We start from the raw sequence: 19,046 nt of genomic DNA, 5'->3' as shown, positions 1-19,046 counted from the left end.
CCATATTTTTCTAGTGGACATTCTTTGTGTCTTACGTTACACCGACACGTAAAAATCGTTTTTTGTACCAAATATCAAATTGTAAGCAAACTTACGAATGGCAACCAACCTCATAAAGCTAGAAATTAAGTGTCAACTTTCCAGATGCTGAAAAATATCTCATTCATTTTTCTTTAGAGAATGCCTGTGTTTTTTGCAAAAATCTTCCCCCACAGTCAGTCTTCGAGGCTCTAAGATGACAAAATAAAGTAAAATCCAATAATGGCATACCACAGCAGTGACATTCCAGTAAATGTAGCTAAAACTCTAATTAGGAGGACCTGGCTATATCTAGCTAGCTTAGATTTTGAAGCTTCCTATGCAACAGCATCGTCACAAATGAAGGACATTATTTCAGACAGGTGGTTTTTTGAACCAAACACTCAAGATGTGGCACTGTGTGAACATGGATGGCGACAAAGTTGGGACCTTGGAAGTAATGAGGAGTCTGGATGGTCATTTAGGCCAAAATATACATTTTATTTTCTCTACATACTCTTCACTACTGCAGTGCTTGGTTTTTTTTGTTTTTTGTTTTTTTTTTTTTTTTTTTTTTTTTTGGACAGAGAGAGACAGAGCATGAACGGGGGAGGAGCAGAGAGAGAGGGAGACACAGAATCGGAAACAGGCTCCAGGCTCCGAGCCATCAGCCCAGAGCCTGACGCGGGGATCGAACTCACGGACCGCGAGATCGTGACCTGGCTGAAGTCGGACACTTAACCGACTGCGCCACCCAGGCGCCCCTCATCTGCCATCTTCTAATGCAGTGCACTTCATATTGAGATCACTTTCAATGTTCTACGTAACACCAATCTAGGATCTACCTCATGGCACTGAGTTATTGGTCCCAGGTACCACACAAACTTCTTGGAGCTAAGTTTACTTCAGTTTCTTGTGAGCAGAAAAACATACTTGCCTCAATTTTGTACGTACGTCCCTAGGTTTCAGACTCAGAAGAATCGTTGGGTTTGGAGAAATACATGTGTGAAGGGGATATACACAGCAGTGGGAGTTGGGGGTCCCCTAAATTAATGAGTTCTCAAAGATAAAGCGTCTCATGGGAATGCAAAATGTCATACTGTCACACTGGAGAATGCTATGTGAGGCAGAAATAAGTATATTTGTATCACTTAATCATCCTGTACATGATACATTTTTATCTTAGAAATTTCAAATAGCTTCACTAGGCAAACTGTCTCCATACTTCGTCAGTTTCAATGCTGTTGTAATTTGATGTGTCAATTGCTGGGATGAATCCACATATCCATCTACTCTGTATCTACTCTTTCATATACATACACAGACGCACATGAATATATATAAAGAAAACCATACGTACATACACACACACACACGTGATATGAAAAAAACAGTAATTCCAGTATTTCTTTTAAAAGTGCAGAGTCAAATGCAGGGCTTGAATTGACGACCCTAATACCAAGACCTGAGCTGAGATCAAGAGTTGGATGACCGATTGAGTCACCCAGGAGCCCTTCGTTTTATTTTTTAGTTTATTTATTTTTGAGAGAGACAGGGAGGGAGGGAGGGAGAATATGTGCAGGGGAGGGGGAAAGAAAGAGAGAGACAGAGAATACAAAGTAGACTCCTGGCTCTGAGCTCTGAACTGTCAGCACAGAACCCGATGCAAGGCTCAACTCAGGGACCATGAGATCATGACCTGACCTGAAGTTGGACACTCAACCGACTGAGCCACCCAGGCGTCCCTAATATTTCTAAGAGTAGAGTTTTTCTAGAAAGAGTGTATATATTATACATAATACCTAACACTGGAATAGTGGAATAATACTTTTTCTTTTAGCTGAAAATGTAGCATATATCATTCTCCATGTTCAAAATCCTTAGTCAACTCTTAATATGTAATTGATGGTTAAATCTTAATTGTATTATTTATCATTTTCGTCTGACCTCTCCTGTATTAGAAGATGTTCCTATAAGCTGCTGTAACAATGAGAACAAAGACGATAGCAGCTCAAATACGATCTAAGTATATTTCTCTTTTATGTTAGCAGTATGACCAGCTCAGTCTGGAAGGATGACTCTGCTTCATGAGGTCATTCAGGGCCCAGGCTCCTTCTATCTTGTTACTCTGTCATAACCTACAGTATATTGCCCTTATCCACATATCGACTGTCTCAACAATACCACATCTCCACTCTTAATTCCAAGGATGGAAAAGGAAAGAAGTGGAGTGCATGGTGTTTTATTTTCAGGGGCATGACCTAGGAACTGAGCACATCAATTTTATTCACATACCATGGTGTTTCAGTACACACAGCGACATGTGAACCACATTTCATCCAATGGCCACATCCAGCTGTGGCGTTCACTAGGAAAAGAAGTTTCTCCTCTGTGGGCCATTGAGTCAGCAAAAGCTGGTGGTGTGAGTGAAGGAAGAAAGGGAGTTTTATTATTTAAATCAAAAGGAGATCATTATAATGGGGAGAGTTCACAAGCTCTTCCTTTATTCCCGTGGAACAGTTAGATTAATTCTAATTTCGTATACTGTTGATAACCGTCCTAAAGCCAGAATTTGTCTCTTTGATTAAAGCACTAATTATATCCAAACCACAATAGAAAATTTAAGATCATGACAAGAACTTTTTTTTTTAAACAAGAAAAAAAAATTCCATGCTGAAATGAATTATTTTGACCAAACTTTTGTGTACATCTGTTGTCTGTTAATGGTTTCCTTAGGACAAAACTTCAGAAGTGCAATTGATGTGTCAAAGAGAACCTGCTGTTTAGGCCTTTGGTATATGTTACCAAAATTTCCTCCAAAACTCCGTATGAATTTATACTCCAATCAAAAATGCACTAGGATGTGTTGTTTCGATCTCTTTGTAAAGAATTTTATTGAGGTGTAATTTATATGCTATAAAAGTCACCCATTGACATTTATATTTTCAATGACTTTTCGTAGATTTATGCAGTTATGTAACCATCATCGTAATAGTAGAACATTTCCATCACCCTGAAAGATTCACTGCTGGCCATTTGCAGTCAACCCTAGCTCACACCCCCAATCCTGGGCAAACATGGCTTTCTGTCTCTTAGAGATTTGCCCTTTTTAGAAATTTCATATGAATGGAATCATCCAATACCTAGTTTTGTGTGTCTGGTTTCTTTCACTATCGTATAATGTTTTTGAGACCTATCTCTGTCATAGCATGTCTGCAATCTGTTCATTACTATTGCTAAATAGCATTCCATTGTATAAATATGATGCATTTGCTTGCCACTTCACCAGCTGATGGGTATTTGCATTGCTGCCAGCTTTTTTTTTTTTTTGCAATCATGAGTAATAAATATCTATGAACATTTTTGGTTTGGTTTGGTCTTTGCGTGGACAGAGGTTTTGACTGTTCCTCTCAATCTTGGTAGAACCACATCAATACCTGGTTTCAAATGTGAGAATACGCACACTTGCCTGTGATATGGAAAGAAAACCCAATGACTCCAATATTTCTAAGAGCAATGGATTCTTTTGAGAAAGGGTGTTTATTCAAAGTGACGGTTCACCTTCCAAAGCCATTTCTCTACCATACATTTTTCCTGATTTTGTGCTCAGAAGAGGGAAATCTATTGTTTAGATGGAGAAGAGATAGCATCATCTTTCCTAAATTCCGGGCACACACTCCATCATTCAACAATGTGTAAGGAAACATCATATGCTGATTTATATGCACAACTTGCGTTTTTTTTTTTATATTTAAAGTTCATATAACCATCCAACAAATGTTGATTAGTCATCTACAATGTACCAGACGCTATGGTCAGAACTAAAGGAACAAAACAGAACAGAATACGGCCCTTGTCTACATGTAGATTTACAAACAGAGGAGACAATTACAGTACACAGCTATTTATAAAAGGATACTTACTATTTACAAAACACACACAAAACACACACACACAAAACTAGTTTTAAAACACTACCTCTACAGTGAAAAAAAAAATACAACTTTCAGAGATCTGGAAACCATTGCCAGAAGAAGGAATATCCAAGCTGAGACCCAAAGAAAAGGAGAGTAATCTGAGGAAGACGAGGCAAAAACCAGTGGGACAATGGATGGGAGGGAATAACTTATGCAAAGGCCTTGAGTACTAAGAACACAGTTTCTTTGGAGAAATAGAGGTAATTTTAATGAGCTAAGCAGAGCTTTTCAAAGGGCAGTAACAACAGAAGAGCTGGAGCAAAATCATGAAAGGATTCGTAAACCACATCAAAGGATTCATAAGCCATAACTGAAGCCCCGTAAGCTACATCTACTTTTACTCAACTCACCAGTGTCCTCTATGATCATCTCCATTCACATCATCAGGCTCAGCTAAAGCCTAAGGAAACTATTCCTGGGCCTTGAAACTGTGAAGGTTCATGATCTAGGGAATCACTGTTTCACAGTACCCTGAAAACTTTCTTTAGAACTCAAGAGAGTTAGACATAAATAGCGTGTCTGCCTCCCCTGTGAGTATGTAAAATCTTGAAGGCAGTGTATTGCCTGTGCTGGGTCTACCCCCAATGTCAGCAACATCCCACGTGGTCACTTGATTATAGAAAGCCTCTTAATAATAAGTATGTGTTGAATCAGTAAAGGATGGATTTGCTGTTTATCATATAGATATTGAACAGGTCCTGATGACTTTCAGGCATATTTTTGCATTGAGGAGGTCACTGTTTTGTGGAGAATGGCCTGAAGAGAGATGGGAAGACTGGATACAGGAGGACAAGGTAATAAGAGGGACTAGTTGTTCAGAGCCAGACAGTGTCCTTAAGTGCTTCATGTTTAATATACCTCTTAATTATTATAGCTCTGTAAAGTAGATCCTGTCGGTAATCTCCTTTATGTCAGAAACTAAGACTCAGAGTAGTAAAGAAATTGCCTAAAATCACATAGTTATTATGTAAGCAGTCGAGCCAGGATTCAGATCCTGGAACACTGATTCTACACATTATACTCTTAATTACTATGTTCTACTGCCTCTAATAACTCAGATCAATAGTAAACTAGACCTGAGGTAAGATCTTTCCTTTGAAAGTTCTAGACACACAGAAAAGAGCAAAACTTCTGCACTGATAGAGAACATGGTGGATTCAAGTCTCAAAACACAGAGCTGGCTACCTTGGGAGCCCACAAAGTGTCACAAGAACTAGAGTATGATCAGGCTGAAAAGGAGACAAGACAGAATGTGTAGGCTCCTTCCTGTGAATCAGGGTCAAGAGTCAGTCTTCATCTCCAGTGGGAACCTAACGAGGGATTTTTACCATGACAGTTTAACAACCCAATGTGAAGTTGAACAAGACCACTGTGAATGAAAATTGGTGAAAGGATTTGGGGGGCAGTAGGAGAAAATGGCACCAGTAAAGATACACAGATCAGCTAGAAGTTGTTCCAATTATCCGGGAAAAGAATGGTGACATCCTGGACAGTAATTGTGGTGGTATAGGTGGAAATAAGTGGATAGATCTGAAAATATTTAGAGGAAATATTTAGATACAAATAGCAATAGGTCACTGTGAAGAGTAGGAGGAGATGTATTTGATTACCCAATAATGCGTATCTCAGAAAACAAGACCATTTCTATTTTTGTTATTAAAACATGTGCTTAATGTTTATTTTTTTTAGAGAGAGTGAGACAGAGCAGGGGTGGGGGAGGGGCAGCGAGAGAGAGGGAGACAGAGAATCTGAAGCAGGCTCCGGGCTTTCAGCTGTCAGCACAGAGCCCAACGTGGGGCTTGAACCCAGGACCCACAAGATCATGACCTGAGCCAAAGTCAGATGCTGAACCAAGTGACCCACCTAGGTGCCCCAAACCATTTCTATTTTTTATGCAAGAGAGGGAGAATGCTTTGGTACAGAGGCAAGCAAGAATGTTGCAGTAGATGATTGAAACTGTGTTGGATTTTATTTACTCTGTGAAACAGAGAACAGGTCATCTGCTGACAGTGAAGGAAAAATAAGGTTCAAGGTAAATCAGAAGGGCCAAGAACAGGAATACAATTGTCTTATAATGTGTTTAACACACGCATAACCTGCTTTATGATGATGGGGTAAGAAAATAACAGATATATCCTAAAGGATAAACCATTCTACATGCCATTCTTGGAGGAACGTTTATATGCATATTTTGCACTAAATTTCAAATAATAAAGTGACAATAAAAATGCCAACAGGGCTTTGATATTAGATCCAGGAAAATGAAACCTAAATTCGCATGGAAAGTTAAAGATGCAAAACAAAAAAGTACTTTATTGGATTTTAAAACATATTATAAAGCAATAGTAAATAAAGTATGAATAGATTAAAAGAGAACAAAGAGTACAGAAGAGGTTATATAGATGCATTTATATGTTAATACATATGTATGTGAATTTAATATATGTTTGAGAGCAATTTTTCCAGGAAACGGTGAAAAATAATTGTTTGGTAAATTCTTTTTTTTTTTTTTTGTAGCTGTATGGTTAATGGTGACTTTGGAAAATGAATATATTGAACCATTCTTTTACCCCTAACGCTGAAATAAATCCAGAATGAATGACAAATATAAATGCATGCAAAAATTGTATGTGGACCCAAAATAAAGAAAATTAGAAATATTTTGGAGAATGGATGATTTTCTAAGTATGATATAAAACCCAAACGGCATAAAAGTTTAATCAATTTGATCATGTAAAACTAAAAGATACCTGAGCGGCAAAATAAAACCATAAAATGTATCAAAAGAAAACCAGTAAAACTGAGGAAAAAAAAAATATCATACAGGGACGCCTGGCTGCCTTAGTCAGTAGAACACGCTGCCCTCGATCTTGGGGTATAGAGCTCATACCCCATGTTGAGTATAGAGCTTACTTAAAAAACAAAACAAAAACAAAAACAAAATAACATACGTATTATCATTGGATATTAGATAAAGGTTAATATATAAAAAGCTACATGAAAATAATACATCCAAAAAATAATAAGCAGTGCACAAAAATGGATAAAGGACACTGAACAGAGTTTTACTTAAAACATTAATAATTATGAAATGTAAGAAAAGGTATATGATGTCACTCATACACATCATAATGGAAATGAATTTAAAATTACATTATGTGTTTACCGGTAAGATTGTATCAGAAAATGGACACATCTATTGTTTTTTTTTTTTTAATTTTTTTTACGTTTATTCATTTTTAAGAGACAGAGACAGAGAATAAGCGGGGAAGGGGCAGAGAGAGGGAGACACAGAATCTGAAGCCGGCTCCCGGCTCTGAGCTGTCAGCACAGAGCCCGACGCGGGACTCGAACTCGCAAACTGCAAGATCCTGACCTGAGCCAAAGTCAGATGCTCAACCGACTGAGCCATCCAGGTGCCTCTGGAAACATGTATTATTGATGAGAATTTAATTTAATATGCAATTTCAATGGAGAGGAATTTGGCAATGTCATAATTTTAAGTGTATATATTCTACCTTTTAGGTTTAATTTTAAAACACGTTTTTGCACTTGAATACGCATACACACCCATAATACATAAATATGTTCATTGTGGCACGTTATAACAGTTTTGTTTTGTTATGTAGTAAAACACTGGAAACAAGCTAAGTGTCCATCATCAGATAACTGGCTAAAAATTTATGGCATATTTCCACAGTAGAATACTAAAAAGCTACTTTAACACTGAGACAGATACCAAAAAAGCTGCAAGGGTTTTCAAGTGAAATCATCTTGCATATATTGTCTTCTCATATGTGTAATGATTTTGTCCACACCTATCATCTATCCCTATCTATCTATCTATCTATCTATCTATCTATCTATCATCTTTGTAAATGAATGAGTCATTTCTGGAAATGAATACAAAAAAAATTGTTAGTGTTTACTGCCAGGGGAAAAAAATGAATACTTGAGAGATAGAGGTAGAAGACAGAATTCCATTTCCTTACAAACTTTATTCTATTTTTAAAATACGTTTGGCCAATTTTCAAAGCTGACTTTGCTCTCTGGAAGACATTTTAACAATAACCAAATCCCAAATCCAAAACATGAAATTGTAAATATTCAGCTGCAAAACTTGTGCACATAGCATGATGTTTGGCTGCCAACGAGGCAGTGTCAGTTAAGGTACAGAGCACAGGGTTTTGAATCATTGTTTTGATAAGATATCTGCAGAAAAAAAGAAGGTGCAATTAAGTTAGAATAATTTAAAAATGTTTAATGAAGAGGTACTTTATAAAGCTGTTGTCAAGATGGAATATCTTAGTATCAGTGAAGTACTCGATAGTTAGAAAGAGAAGGCCTAAGTTACCTCCCTCAGGTTACAAGGGGAAAGGGAGAAAGTGTTGTTGGAAAATGGAGACAGGGGACTGCATGGAGAAGGCCCTTCATTAGGAGGTAAAACCATTTATCAAGTAGCAGAGCAAAACCACAGCAACTGTTCCGGGAGGGAGCTGAGAGAATAACCTCCTCACTTTCTTCCTTCCTTCTGGCCTCTTATTAGGGTTTCCTGTCGACTAAGACAGGACAAAGAAGTTCACTGATACAGCTAGCCTCCTGTGGCACCAAGAAGGACAGAGAGAAATGGAGAGTGAATCCAGAAGGGTAAGTGGATGATAATCTGCACAAAAGTAAAAATGGTTAGGGTCCAAATGAGAGACAGCAACCTCATGAGTCATTTGAACAAGAAATGTGATATAAAGAAGTGTTAACCAGCTAAAATGTGGTTAACTACTAAAGTGAGTAAAAGTACAGGGTACAGAAATGGCTAAAGCAAAGGTTAGAAGATACACTTGCAATGAACAAGCAGAATTTGTAAATAGACAATACCATTTACATTAGCACCCCCAAAATTGGAATACTTAGGTATAAATCTAACAAAATATGTATAAGATCTATATGAAGAAACCAAAAAATTCAACTAGTGAAATAGAGAACAAACAACTAAGTAAGTGGAGAAAGAGTCCATGTTCATGGATAGGAAGACACAGCTTTGTCAGGATGTCAGTCCTCGGCAACATGATCTACAGATTCTATGCCACCAATCAAAATTCCATCAAGCTATTTTGTGGATATTAACATAAGGATTTTAAAGTTATACAGAAAAACCAAAGATTCAGAATAGCCAACACAATACTGAAGGAGAGAGAAGCACAAAGTTGGAGGGCTGATAACTATACAAATTTAAGACTTACTATAAAGTTAGAGTCATCAAGACAGTGTGCTATGGGCAAGAAAAAAGACAAATAGCTCAATGGGACAGAATAGTCCGGATATAGACCCACATAAACACAGACAATAGATCTTTGACACAGAAACAAAGGAAATACAATGAAGCAAAGATTCTCTCTTTTTAAACAAATGGTCGTGGAATAACTGGACATCCACATTTGAAAACATGGATGTTCAGATTCTTCACCTCTCACAAAAATGAACTCCACATGGATGATAGACCTAGAAGTAAAACATAAAAATATAGAACACTTGGAAAAAATAATACAGGAGAAGAATTACTGAGTATCCGTGGGTCTCGTGAGGAGGTCTTCCATACAAGGCCGAAAACACAATCCAGAAAAGAAATCATTGAAAAGCTAAACATCATTAACGTTACCAAAAACTTCCACCGTGTGAAAGATAACATTAAGAGAACGAGTCGACAAGCCACAGACGGGGAGAAACTATGTGCAAAAGATGTATCTGGTGAAGGATTGTTGCCCAAAATAAAGAGCTAGGAAAGCTCAGCAATAAGGAAACACCCTAATTAAGATAGGAGCTAAACATCTTGTAAGACTTCTCACCAAAAAAGATCTACTAATGGCAAATAAGCATATGAAAAGAGGCTTCACCTCATTTGTCATTAGGGAGACGCAAATTAACGCAACGATGAGTTACCCCTATGTACCTAGGAGAATGGCCACAGTCCAAAACAGGGACAATACCAAATGTGGAGATGACAGGGAACAACAAGAACTCTCTTTGCTGGTGGGAGTGCAAAGTGCTACGGTCACATTAGAAGGCAGTTTGAAGGTCTCTTACAGAGAAACACACAACCTTGCCACATGATCCAATAACCATGCTCCGTGGGCATTACTCAAAGGGGTTTAAAACTTACATTCCGAGGAAAAAAAAACCTGCATGTAGTTGGGGTGTGTGTGTGTGTGTGTGTGTGCGTGCACGCACACACACACACACACACACATATATATATATATATATATATATATATGACAGCTTTTTCCATAAATATGACAGCTTTCTCCATAATTGTCACCTCTTGGAAGCAACAAAGGTGTCCTTCAGCAGGTGAATGGATAAACTGTTATACATCCAGACAATGGAATATTTGCCACTGCTAAAAAAAAAAAAAGGAAAAAAAAGATCTAACAAGCTATGAAAACGCATGGAAGAATCTTGCATGCATATTGCTATGGCATACGAAGTAAAAGAAGCCAGTTTGAAATGGTTCCATATAGCAACTCTAGGACATTCTGAAAAATGTAAAACTATAGAGACAGTTCAAAGATCAGTGATTACTGGGTTGGATGGGATGAATAGGCAGAGCACAGAGGACTTTTAGGGCACTGAAAATATTCCGTATGCTATTATAATGATGGATACATGCCTTTATACATGTATCCAAATCCAGAGAATGCAAACCAAGGATGAACTCTAATGTCAGCTGTGGACTTTGGGTGATTATGATGTGGCAGTGTAGACTCATGAAGTGTAATAAATGTACTGCCCCAGTGACTGATGTTGATAGTGAGGGAGACTACGGGTGGTGGATGGCAGAGGCTATACGGGAAATCTCTGTACCTTTCTATCAATTTTGTTGTGAAACTAAAACCTAAAAAAAACCCGAAAAACAAAAAAAAAACAATTAAGAGTCAGGCCCAAGCAGTCTGACCTGCCCAAAGGCCTCCAGAAAGAAATGGTAAAAGTTGAAGAGACATACTTAATTCATTGTAGGGGGAGATCAGTTAGTATGTCTGATATGTACAGGACATATATACTATAGAAAACTAGACAGGTGATGAAAGTCTAAATAAAGAATCCAAGCAGTAACATGAATAAATGAATGCATGAATGAATGAATAAACAAGTGAATGAACAAACAATTCTAAGCGCCCAAGGCTGACATTCAGGCCTCTTTGAGAAAGTGTGGCTGCCATGGGAACAAGAAGTTTGTCTAGAGCAAATAGATTTTTACAGACCACATGGGCCAGAGCAGGTCCATGAGGGCACAGAAGGTGGGTACTACCTTCCTATAGCAGCTCCTACACCAAAAATGACACACTGAAGTAGAAAGGGAATCCCACCCTTGTGGCATCCCTCCCACGGCCTAAATTGACAGAGCTTAACATTTAGCCAGATGGCAAAGAAGAAATGTGTACAAGGGTCCAGCAACCATATCAGAAGCATGGGAAAGAAGGTAGATTTGAATGTGAGAGGTAATAAATTGATAACTTGCATGCGTAGAATAACCCTCATACGAAAAATTTACCAACTACCCTTGAATTACAGAGAGCCACATAAACATTTTGTAAACATTATCTCACTTATTTCTCCTGAAAACAGTGTAATTGCGATTGTTGTACACATTTTAAAGATGAATTAAAAAAATAGTACCCTGCTAGTGTTCTGGTGAAAATTCAGAGATGTTGTACCTAAAATGCACAACAGGCTACCTAGAATATACATGATCAATGAGTGGGGAAAGGAGGAGCCAAGAGAGGGATGGAGACAAAAATGGAAATTAATTTATCCAATTTCGTATTTGTATGTTTTAGTTTAATTTTTTATATTTGTTCATAAGTTATCTTTAACTGCCTATGCCTCACGGTGACAAATTCAGACCAATTCTTTACATAAGACCCACAGGTATTAGGGGCCAGAGAGAGATGATACAATGGAGGCCCAAAGGCAATGTAATAATATGTTTAAAGTGCCATATATATATAGATATAGATATACAGATATATAGATATATAGATATATAGATATATAGATATATACACACACACAAATATATATATATATATATATATATATATATATATATATACACACACACACATACATACATATTTGGATTCAATGAAACTGTATTCAATGAAAGTGTCTTTCAAAAATGAAACTAAAATAAAGACATACTTCAAGAAATATTTATGGAATTTGTGACAAGACTTGCTCCCTAAGAAAATTAAAGGAAAATAGTGCAAGATGAAAACTCAGATTTAATACAGGAAATATAGAGTATCAGAAATGGTAAATGTGTGGATATTCTTATCTTAATTACTTTGAAAAACACTTACTATATAAAACAAAAACTGTAATGTGAGGCTTGAGGTTTATAAAACCTCCTGAGGAAAAAACATGAGGGGAAAATACTTTATATTGTCACAACTTTCTTACATTTTCAATGAAATGCAACAATATTTACTCTAAGCAGAGTTACAAGATACTAATCTTAGTATTCTAAGTCCCAGAGCAGCATTATATGTAGAATAATAAATTAAGAGCTAAAAAATTAAAATTGAATAGCAGAAATTATTCAAGCAAAATACAAGATGGCAGGAAAGAAGTAACCAAGGAACAGAACCAGAATGAAGAAATATGAAGCAATTTCAAAACAGTAGACCCAAACCAAAGTATATCAAAAATTATATTAAGTGGTAGAGAAAAAAGTCCTCAAATTAAAAGGCAGATATTGTCAGAATGGACCTAAGAGTAAGCAACAACTATACATTTCTAGAAGAAATATATTTTCCACAAGTTAAATTTAAAGACCCAGATAAGCTGCAAGTAAAATCATCAGGTAACAAAACCCCACTATTCATTCACTAAATATATGAAATCTCGCGTGAAGAAATTTTTCATTAAAGGAAAGGTAGGTTTCAAGCCAATAAATATTATTGGAGATAAATACGGCAATTTGGGAATGCCACAAAAGTAAGTGTATCACGAAGATCGCAACTATTAATGCATGTGCGCCTAATGATACAGCTTCAGGATACATAAAGCAAAATTTGGTAATATTACAGAGAAAGAAAGACAAATGAACAATCACCCTGGAAATTTCAGTTACTGACAGAATGTAAGAATATATCCTGTTTGAACCACAATATCAATCACTTTGACCTAATGGATTTTTATCAAATGCCCACACTCAACAACTACAGAATAGATATTCTTTTCAAGTGCACATGAAACATTCATCACGTTAGACCACATGCAAGGCCATAAAAATAAATGCCAATACATTTCAAATGATGAAAATATTATAATGTTCTCAGACCCAAATAAAGTTAAATTGGAAATCAGTCATGATATGTTATTTAAAATTTTTCCAATACTTAAAATTTCAATAGCAGACTTCTTAAAAAACTCATAAATCAGAATAAAGTCATTCCAAAAGGAATGATAATAAAAATATAGAGGGCGCAGCTACAACCAAACTTACAAAGAAAATTATGACCTTAAATGTTTAAGTTTCTCCTGAGTAAGCAGAGGAGAGAGCAAATTAATCTCAAAGTAAATATAAAGAAAATAATGATAAAAGTAGAAATCAATAAAATGAAAACGCACACAAGAAGAATATTAACAAAGCTAAAAATCAGTTCTTTGGGAAGATTAATAAAATTAATAGGCTTCTAGCAAAATTGAACTGATAAAAGCAAGTAAAAATGCAAATTGCCAATATCGTGTATTAAAGGACACATATTAGTTAGATCATTAATTAAAAGAATAATAAGAGTATTATGAATAATTTATGCTAATGAATATGATAGCTTATAGAAAATGCAAAAAATGTCCTTGAAAACACAATTAATAAAAACTGATACTAGAGGGAATACAAAACTGAAATAGCAACTAAATGAAATTGCATTTCCATGTAGAAAACTCTTGAACTAGATGGCGGCACAATCTCACACTACATTTTCAGAAACTAGAAGAGGAAGTAACAGTCGTTAGCTGATTTCCTAAGGCTAGTATAAACTTAACTTCAGAGTCTGACAAGGACATTATCCCTCACGGACAGTGACTCAAAAACTCTCAGTAAATATTAGCAAATTGAGTCAAACGATATGTAAAGGAGGTAATACATCACTAAAAAGTGAGTTGTATTCCAGGAAAGCAAGGGTGGCCCACCTTTCCACAATCAATCCCTATTATTCACTATGTTGACAGAATACAAGGAAATGACATCATCTGACCATCTCAAAAAATGCTGAACAAATAATCTGATAAAATTCAATACCTATGCTATTAGTTCTGCTTTAAGATCTTTTTCTCAGAAGTTACTACGAGAAACAGCTAAAAAAATAAATAAATAAAATGAAAGAGGACAGTGATTTTTCCAAACTCATCATTGTTTTCCTATTGAGTTTACCCAGTTTTTGTTTTTTTTTTTCAATTTGGTTTATTTTACTTTTCAGAGTTAGGGTTGTCCATAGTTCTATTCTCTCTAAAATTTTAGGAGTATTGGAGCTTACTCCTCAGAGCAAGGTTTTGATGGTTCTTTCAAAGGTTGTGTCTAGTAATCCCAGCAGTTGGGTAACCTTGGTTTGGGCATCTTTTGAATTTTTTTTTTACCCCCTGAGAGTCTTGGCATGTTTTGTGGTCTAGTAACTTTGTATTGGATCTTGGACATCTTGAAGTGTTCTTTGACCCTGTTTCCCATGTGTTCCATCCAAGGTCCACTCTGATGTTCTCAAAGATTTTGGTGTGCTGTTGAGGGTCAGACTCTTGCATGTGCAGTTTGGATGGAGCCCAAGAGTTCCTATCTCATCAACTTTTGGGGTTCAGCTTCTTGAGGTGCCTACTCTCTGCGATCTTCCCAATACTCTCTGGCTCTCCAAGTGCCCCTTTCTGACCATCTACCTAGAGAAGGAGGACTTTACTTCCTTGCTCTGATGCAAACTTCCAGTAACTATGCCTGCTTCTGAGGCCAAGGGATAGAAGGAGGATTAATGAAGTTATCACTCCATCACCACCAACCTTCAGTAGACCATTCATCTGGTGAGGGGAGTCTCGTCCCTCTGAGTTTTAGTTGCTTGCCTGGCTATGACAGTCATTGCTGCCATAATAGAATTATTGCCTTAAAACTGAGGATGGTCTGGGAGCTGGGGCAGGGGAAATAAAATATACGGACAACTTTTGCCCATTTTCTCTCTTCATAAGCCTCTCTTGATGCCAAGACCAGCAAGAAAGGGCTTCTCTTAGAGCTCTTTGTGTCTGCACTCTGTGCACAATTCCAGAATTCAGGTTCCTTTTGTATCCAGGATGGGAGATATGGTAAGAAAACAAAAACAAAAGCAAACAAAACAGAAACAGGAAACTCACCACCAGAGCAATCCCACTTGAAACTCTGGTTTCCTCTCCCCTTTTGCCTGCTATTATTTATTTTTCAAAGTCTTCAGGAAGCCATCCCACACATTCTATACAGGGGAAAAACGTGACCTACAGAACATTGGATGTGCCTTTCCCATCTTAAAAACAAACACATCTCGTAGCCATATTCCAAAACAAAATCAATACATTTCAAAGTTTCAGATGGTAAAAAAAAAATTGTATTAAGATTTAAAATTTCTACAGGTGGTCTTGTTTACCATTATGTTTGATTTCCAAGATGTATATATTTTGTATTTATATGCTTTTTTATTAAAATGATGCTTTTTGAGTATTAATCAAGTGAAGCATCTAATTAGGGTTAAGTAATCTCTCTCTCTCTCTCTCTCTCTCTCTCCCCCCCTCTCTCTCTCTCTCTGGATAAGAAAGCTCCACATTAGACTCTGATCAGGACTCATTTATTTTGCTGTGATAGTTTAGTCACTCAATATTTTAGGCTTAAATTTTGGAGATACCTGAAAGAGTTCTCTTTGCCTTTTATAGCAGGTATTTTTGAAGCAGGTTGAATTCCATCAAATGCCATTGGAAATATATTGGTATAAAAGTGGCAGAAATGAACTCTGAGACAGAGATAAGGAATGTGAGAGCCTTAAGCTTTTTGATTTCCCCTGGTCACCATCCTGTCTTTCACCATAGAGATCAGCAGTGAAAAGCTTGACTGGAAAGTTCTGGAGTGAATTTCATCGGGGGCAGCTATGTGGGTGGGGTTGAGGTTGGGTGTCTGGATAGGTTTTGTCTATCAGTGCTGCAAAATTCAGCTCAGAATTTCCTGAAAGGCAAGTGGGCATGATGGCAAAGTGTGACGAAATAGAAATCAAGCTGAGCATTTGTAGCAAGAAAAGGAGAGAAACTAGAGACAGCCTGACAAGAAGGCCTTGTGCTTACCAGGTAGAAAGATCTCTATGAGGTTCACTCACCAGTCAATGGTCTAGAAATATATGGTCCTTTCTTAAAATATGTAATTCCATGGGGCACCTGGGTGGCTCAGTCAGTTAAGCACCCGATTTTGGCTCAGGTCATGATCTAACAGTTTGTGAGTTCGAGCCCCACATTGGGCTCTGTGCTGACAGCTCAGAGCCTGGAGCCTGCTTCAGATTCTGTGTCTCCCTCACTTTCTTCCCCTCCCCCACTCATGCTCTGTCTCTTTCTCTCAAAAATAAACATTAATTTTTTTTTTTTTAGTTTAACTTCATGGTACTAAAAAATAAGACACTTTAGCATATAGAAGAACAGAAAATAGGAGGAAAAATCACTTGCTTTTCACTTCACTGGTTTAAAAGTTAACTTATTTTAAACCAACATTATAACACTAGGTTTCTTCTACCTTCTTATTTTAGCTCAAGCATGGTTCTTCCAATGAAAGCTAAAGCCGTACAAAATCAAGGGTGGTTTTGACTTTTATAAAACACTAATATATTTTACTTGCAAAGTCAGTGTTTAAAATGACACCTGAAACCACTCTATCAGCTTATTGGCTAATTTTAGAGAAAGACACGAAGGTCCTTGTTTCTTTCTGAAAAGCCTTCAGTCTGGAGAGTAAACTCATATTTTGGTTTTTTAGAGGAGGGCTTTCTTTCTTTCTGTACAATGAACACAATTTTGTTCTTTTGCAAAGCCCTTTGATATTTGTCCAGCCTCTCAAAATGTCCCGAGTGCCCAGTGCCCATCTTAACCATCCTTCCTAAGCTGCATTACCATTCTGTGAATGTTATATAAGGTCTCCTTTCTTCCACCACGTTTTTAATCAGAGGCACCTCGTGGCTCAGCAGATTAAGTGTCTGACTTCCGCTCAGGTCATGATCTCAGTTTGTGAGTTCGAGTCCGTGCTGACAGCTCAGAGCCTGGAGCCTGCTTCAGATTCTGTGTGTTCCTCTCTCTCTGCCCCTCCCCTGCCCGTGCTCTGTGTCTATCTCAAAAAGAAATAACATTAAAAAAATAATCATTTACTGCTTGATATTAGAAAAGATGATATCTTAGTGGTTAATTTTCTAATCTATTACTTTACTGAAATCTGTGTTAAATTCTCTAATGGGCTCAATTATGTGCCCTAAACTTCTTATGTTAAAGTCCTAATCCCCAGTACTTAAGAATATGACTGTATTTAGGGATAGGTCCTCTAAAAAAGTAATTAGGATTTAAAAATATCATAGGGCCACCTGGGTGGTTCAGTTGATTAAGCAGCTCAGGTTGCTTTGTGGGTTCGAGCCCTGTGACCGGCTCTGCGCAGATAGCTATGAGCCTGGAGCCTGCTTGGGTTTCTTTGTGTGTCTCTCCCTCTGCCCCTTCCCCACTAATGCTCTGTCTTTCTTTCTCTCTCTCTCTTTCTCTCTCTCAAAAATAAACATTAATTTTTTTAAATATCATAACGGTGAGCTCTAATCCAATATGACTTGTGTTATAAGAAGAGGTGTTTAGGACGGAGACAGAGAGGGAAAACCATGGGGAGACATTGGAAGAAGGTGGCCATCTACAAACCAAAGATAGAAGTTTCCCAAGATAGCCCTCTGACATCTTGAAGTCAGACTCTTAGTCTCCAAAAATGTGCAGAAATTAAGTTCTGTTTTCAAGCTTCCCGGTATGTGGTACTTTGTCTGGACAGACCCTTGTAGAGTAAAACTGTGACAGTTTTTAATGGAGTTTCTTTGATGTCTAGGCTTTGCATCATACCATCTACAAATTCTTTCCAATTTTTATTCTCTTAATTATTATACTGATCTAATTATATTGGCAGTAATTTCAGAACAATGCTAAATAAATGTGATATTAGTGTTTACCCTAGTATTCACTCTGCCTTTATGGGACTCATCTAAACTGTTGCAAAAATAATTGAACAGTAATTGAAAGAAATAAAATACAACCATAAAACAACATCAGAGCAGATAGGATTCCGGGGAGGTACATCCGCAGCCTAACGCTTTTATAAAGGGTATTCTTGGACAAATTTCTAAATGTCATTGTTAATGATTATCCTACTTTCATTTCTTATCTCTTCTAGGGTTAAGCTCAGTAATGTTATGATTGTCAGTATTCCTTGCATAGAGACGATAAATCTTTTCATTTATAATCCATTTCCTTTTACCCTTTGTCTATGATTATTCTTTGTAAACATTTTTGCTTAAATTTGACTTTTGAATATTTTCCCTATTGAATCAGCCATTAATCAATCTCCCTCCCTCCCTCCCTCCGTCCCTCTCTCTCTCTCTCTCTCTCTCACACACACACACACCTCAAATAGCCAGCTTTTAAAGTGTCATAAATGATAAGAGTTTTTCTATTTTCCAGTTTATTTTGCATTATTTTGCATTATTGCAAATATTAAGAAATTTAGGCTTCTCTGTGTCTTAACTATAACATTTTGCAAATACTTTTTTGAATTTTCAAATTTTGCAAATAAGTTTCACATATACTTACAGACGTATCTTCTATTTTCAAAGTAGCACCTTTGATATGTGGTTTTTAGATGCATTTGAAAAAATTTACATCTCTTATCTTCCACATCCTTATTAATTCCACACATCTATTTAATGGTATCTAGCATTTCTTCAAATAATAGCTTTGTTTCTAAGTGTGATGGCCTGTAGTCACAGGAATTTTATT

This window comes from Lynx canadensis, chromosome A1 (assembly GCF_007474595.2).
Source record: "Lynx canadensis isolate LIC74 chromosome A1, mLynCan4.pri.v2, whole genome shotgun sequence".
In the NCBI taxonomy this organism is placed as follows: Eukaryota; Metazoa; Chordata; class Mammalia; order Carnivora; family Felidae; genus Lynx; species Lynx canadensis.
The sequence above is the reverse complement of the archived record's forward strand: the minus strand, read 5'-3'. Positions refer to the sequence as shown.